Source organism: Magnolia sinica, chromosome 5, assembly GCF_029962835.1.
Source record: "Magnolia sinica isolate HGM2019 chromosome 5, MsV1, whole genome shotgun sequence".
Taxonomy (NCBI): Eukaryota; Viridiplantae; Streptophyta; class Magnoliopsida; order Magnoliales; family Magnoliaceae; genus Magnolia; species Magnolia sinica.
This window is the reverse complement of record NC_080577.1, coordinates 16,994,974-17,000,973: the sequence shown is the minus strand read 5'-3', so window position 1 is coordinate 17,000,973 and position 6,000 is coordinate 16,994,974.

The following is a 6,000-nucleotide window of genomic DNA, read 5'->3' as shown; positions in this document are numbered from 1 at the left end:
GGGGATGACAATCAATCAAAGGTGAGCTCTATTTTATGGACAGGACATATCACCAACCATGTTTTTTCTAGGTATAGTACCTGTGGAACATCCATTCTCTAGACTGATTTTTCAAGGGAAGTGGATTGCGTCCAACCCCAGCCCAGGCAGGGGCTTTGTGGGGCCCACCGTGATGTATAGATTTTATCATCCAATTTTTGGGATTGTTTTAGGTTATGAGCCCAAAAATGAGGGAGGTCCAAGGTTAAAGTGGACTGCACCACAGGAAGCAATGGTTGAAACCTTCCTAGGGCCCAATGTTTATTTGCCATTCAACCTGTTCACATAGACTAAAAAACAAAATTAATCTTGATCCAAAACTTCCCTTACTTAGAAGTTTGTAGTGGCAAGCTTCAAATCCCCACTTTTTGGTCCACTTGAACCTTGGATCTGCCTCATTTTTTTGGTATCATGTCTTAAAATGATTTGGAAAGATGAATGAACAGCGTGTATGAAACCTATACATCACTTTGGGCCCCATAGAGCCTTTGGCTGGATTGATTTTGTACCTGCGGGGCAGGATGCAATCAGCTTCCTTTTTCAAGAGGGATTGGCAATTAATGGTAGGCTCCACTATCTTTTCTAGCATGATTAATATGGACCATCATTTTCTTATCCAATAATTAATGTACCGTTGATGAATTCTGAGAGGGTTGGGCATGCCTATATCATCTATGGTTTAAATTGGTGATTGGGCTTATTTATTTATTCAATATGCAATAATGTATTTTCCTAGTCATTGAGTAGATGCCCAGGATTGTTAGATCAAATCGAAGGTGGGAGATGTATTTTGAAAAGTCCCTATATTTTGCAATATGATTAATTCAATCCAATTATTTTCACTTATCCATAATTAAGATTGTTTGATGAAAGTGATTGTATATATGTATTCTGAGAATCGGATGCTCTTGAATTTTATTTTATTTTAAACCGAGAAAGTTATATAAGTGCATGATAACCTTTGTCTGAATTTGCCCAAAATTGTATATGGGTAACTAATCATGGACAACTGTACATATTTATGGTGTGTTGACTCTCTTTTGTTTAAAGATCATTGTACTTTTGGACAAGTAGTCATGGATATATGATTAGTAGACCATGAAATAGGTGTTGAAATTACTTACCAATGATACTTTATAATTTTGGTGCACATGAGATTATATTTATCCATGCATGCATGGGTTACACACGAGATTATATTTATCCAACAAACAAGAAATCTTGTCTCCACATTGGATCAAGAATGTGTCAGAGGGATCAAAAACTGCTAATTTGTATAAAGCCATCGAACCGGCCCAACCAGAAACTAGAGCTGTTGGATACTTGAATGTTCCTAATCTATTCATTGATTAAGTTAGTCACACTTGCACGAAGAAACAAGCATTTTAGACAAACCAACGGTCTACATTCAAGATGGGGTGGATTGCCCACCGAAGATTAGAATGCATACTTGTGAGATATAACACATGCACATGTAAAATTGGGCCAAGTCGGGTCAGGTTTTGACTTGAGGCCAATTCCAACTTGAGATCGGGCCATTCATGTGAGGCTCAAGATCGGCTGATTGGCCAAGCTGGTAGGTTTTAGGCTTAGTACAAAGCTGGGTCAAGCTCATTGGTGAGGCAGACTACCCAGCTTATTGCCACCTTGCCTTTAACAAACAGGCAGACTACCTAGCCTAGGTCATGGACTGCTAGTTGTGGTACAATCTGACAAGCACTTTTGTATGTGAGTAGTCCGTTGCTTGGATGCAAGTAAAACTACTGCGGGAGTATGTGCTGCAACTTTCCTCAGCCCTTTGGTTCGAACCACAGTTCAATGGCAGTGGTCAAAGAGTTGAATGGAACAGCAATTGCATGGCTGGATTAATACACTCCATGCACGCGCAGGGAACCATTTTCAGTTCATAGCTAGATGGATGGTCCTAACTGTTAAACAAACCATGTTGGGATAAAATGTATATGGAGGGGCACCTTGATGACCTGACATAGTGGGATTTGATTGAGCTTGCTGTGAGGAATTGTAGAGTCTGAACTCTACTGGAGGCCCATATATAAGAGCATCAGATCTGGAGATATTCCTGACGATGAACTCTAGCAGGCCCCATATATAAGAGTATCAGATCTGACCGTGTTGGGTCACCAGAGATATTCCTGATGATGGAAGTCACTTGCCTAGTGGCAGGCACTCTAGGCCCACTGTGATGTGTGTGTTTTATCCATGCCATCTATCCATTTTTCCAGCACATTTTAGTGGATGAGCCTAAGAATGAAGCAGCTCTAAAGCATAAGTGGACCACACCGTAGGAAATGCATGACAAAATTGTATGAAGCTGATATTTGTGTTTTCCTTTCATCTAGGTGTGTGTGACCTTGTGAACAGGTTGGATGGCTAATAAACATCACGGTGGGGCCTAAAATGGTTTCAACGGTGGGAGCCATTTTCTCCATTTCCCTGTGGTGTGGTCCACTTGAGCTCCAACGTGGCTCTGAAATGATAGGGAAAAACGGATGGACGGCTTGGATGCTAGTGGCTGGGTCCCCATGGATCCGCTTCCCTTGGCGTGACTGTGACTGGGTCGCCAGGCATATTCCCGTTCATCAAGCTTCGCCATATCGTTTCCCTTGATATCAGTTCTTTACCGTCTGAATGGGGAATGCCCAACAATCTCCTACGCTTGAAGGTCCTTCCAGATGTGGCCCGCACAAATAGATTGTTAAAATTAAGTCAAGCAACGATCCAGATTCAACATAAGCAAGGGCCAAAGATTCGACCGTAGATCTTATAAATTTTCAGTTTTTGGGTCCATATCCAATCCAGTGGAACATCAGCTTGATGGTCTTACATAGCTAAACAGACGATCAAAATGAAATGGGCAATGTTGAATAAAAGAGATTATCAGACTATTCGCAGCCCATAATTTGGACCGTCGAAATTGGTATACACTTGGACCGCTTGTACGTTCGCCGAGTTGCCACCGTTCATTGATGACAGAAAGAACTGAAACCAAGCGACTCCCAACCTGGTTGGTGCCACAACCCTTTCACTGTACACGTGGCACACTCTCTCTCCCGAATATGGCCCTGTCGAAGATGGAATATGCCCAAGAATCATGCCGATCCGATGATTCCAACCATCCAAGTCATGGCGACTAAATGGAATGGTACGAAAAAATGGCCAGCAGTAAAAAATTAATGGCTAAGATTATAAGATTAAGATCATCCAATCGCTGTGATTTCGGTCTTGTGCTCCATCAGCAATGTTGCCCACAATTTGGACGGTTTGGATTGGCGCGCATATACGCCAATATTACGTTGTACGACATGCGAGTGGTATTAGATATTAGACACCATCTGCACTTGGAGACTGGCAAGGTGCCAGACTGCCGGCCGCAGATTGATACACAGAGAAGTTGGATCAAGCCAGGTGGGTGCGGCCCTGACCGTGGGGCCTACCTAAACCTATATGTTGTATATCCACGCCGTCCATCCGTTTTTCCAGATCGTTTTAAGGCATGGTCCCGAAAAAGAAGCAGAAACAAATCTTGGGTGAACTAACAACGGGAAAAGTGGTCATTGAACGCCCACCATTAAAAACTTCCTATGGTCCACCACAACGTTTATTTGTCATCAAACCTGTTGATTAGGTCATATATACCTTGTTGAAGGAAAAAACAAATATGATCTTGATCCAAAACCTTTGTGGGCCACAAGAAGTTTTTAATGGTGAGCGTTCAATCAAAATTCTTTCCTTTGATGTCGTCCGCCTGTGAATTTTATATGCTTTTTTTTTTTTCGTAACATAGCTTAAAATGAGCTGGAAATACTGATGGACAGCATGGATATACAACAAATACATCGAGGTGGGCCCCACGGTTAGGGCCGCTCCAGCTGGACGCGGATTTCCTGCGAAAGCCTTTGCAGGAAGTTCCTGCGCTGGGAATGCACGTGGAGCCCACTGGGATGTTTGTGAGAAATCTTCACCGTCAATCCATTTTGTGAGTTCATTTTAGGACATGAAGCCAAAGATGAATCGTATCCAATGCTCAAGTGTGCCGAAAACGTGATAATTAAACGTCCACAGTTGAAGTATTCGTGGGGCCACAGAAGATTTGAATCATGATAATATTTGTGTATCCAGTTCATCCAAGTAGGAATGATGTTATTAACGGTGTGGATGGCATGTAAACATCACTGTCGAACCCAAGGAGGCTTCAACGGTAGGAATTTCCCTAAATACTTTTTCTTTTAGTACGGCCCACTTGAGTATTGGATCCTATCCAATTTTGGTATAATCTCCTAAAATTAGCTCACAAAACGGATGGACGGAGTGGATTCGCAACAAACATTAAGGTGGACCCCATCTGCGTTCCCAGCGCAGGAACTTCCTGCGAAAGGCTTTCGCAGTAAATCCGCGTCCGCTCCAGCTAGCTTCGTCCGGGGTCGCTCCACGGCCGAGGGCGGATTGGCGCCAGAAGAGACTTGAGAGGTAATTTGCAGCGCACGTGATTCTGTACTACTCATCAGGAGTGGGCCGTTGAAATTCCCTTGGTCCGAAAAGAGGTCGCTCCGCAAATCACGTGGCCACACTTGCATGAGAAACGGACGGTTTTGAAAGGATGGCCACTGCTCAATCGAGTGCCCACTTGATCGGTGAACCATCTCGACACTTTCACTTTGGACGTGGTTTGGCCAGTGACTCTTGTTTTTTTTTTTCGTTAGCTTGCTAGTACACCCTACTGTCAGTTCACACTTCACTATTTGGCCAGTGACTCACTTAAATTGAGTTCTTACCGTTGAAAACTTGCTGGGCCACGTGAGTTTTGGATAAGCTGATATTTGAGTTTTCCCTGAACATTCAATCAAAACTGTTTTCCTATGGTGTGGTTCATCTGAGATTTGGATCTGTCTCATTTTTGAGCCCATTCTGTAAAATGAGCTGGAAAAATGGATAGACAGCGTGGATGTAACACACATCATGTGAGGACCCAAGAGCTTTGAAACCAGCTATCCGGCTGGTGTTAGGGTCGCTAGCCAAACCGCGTCACGCCAGCACATATCCACGCTGGATCGCCTCCGTACGAGTAGCCCGGGTCACTTGCGCGAGTGGAAAATCGGCACGTAATCAGAATCGCATGCCCAATCTCTCGCAGAGTAAAACCAGAGTAGTGTTGCGGTCTGAGAAGCAGGGCCCATGAAGATTTTGTATGGCCCAAGCCCAAGCCCATCAACCCACTTTTGTACGACGCCAGGACCGTTTATCAAGTGTGCCCCCATCATGCATGATATAGGGTAAAAACACATTCCTTCGAAATCCTAAACGGGTCAGACCAATCGGGTCGATGGGCTCTTGAACGAATCCAGAGCCTGCCCGGTTACTAACGGGCCTTGAATTTGAAACCCGACCCTCGAGCTTAGTATTCAAGCCCCACTCGAAATGGGCCAGCCCTGAAGCCCAACTTTTGTGGGGCACCACACCCCTTAAATATCTGGCGCTGCTTCGGTGGATCCCAGACTGCGGGGCCCCCCTTGATGTATGTACGTTACATCCCTCGAGTCCATCCGTATTGAAAGCTCATTTTAAGGTATGATACTAAAAAATAAAGCACAAAAGTTTTACATGGAGATGATATTTATGTGGTCCCTTGGTCTGATTATTTTTTACCTTATCAACTGGCTGGATGGAAAATAAACATTTCGATGGGCCCCCAAGATGTTTTTAATGGTGGGTATTCAATCAAAATTGTTTCTTGTGGTGTGGTCCAACTGACATTTATGTCTGCTTGATTTTTGGAATCATGCTGTAAGATGATCTTTTAAAACGGATGAACGGCGTGGATTTAAGTCACATACATCAAGGTAGGCCCCACAGTCAAGGATCCACCGAAGCCGTGCCCTTCCATAACCTAGCAGTTCCACGTACCATGTGGTACACATCACACGAGCGAGCGTCAGTGACCGT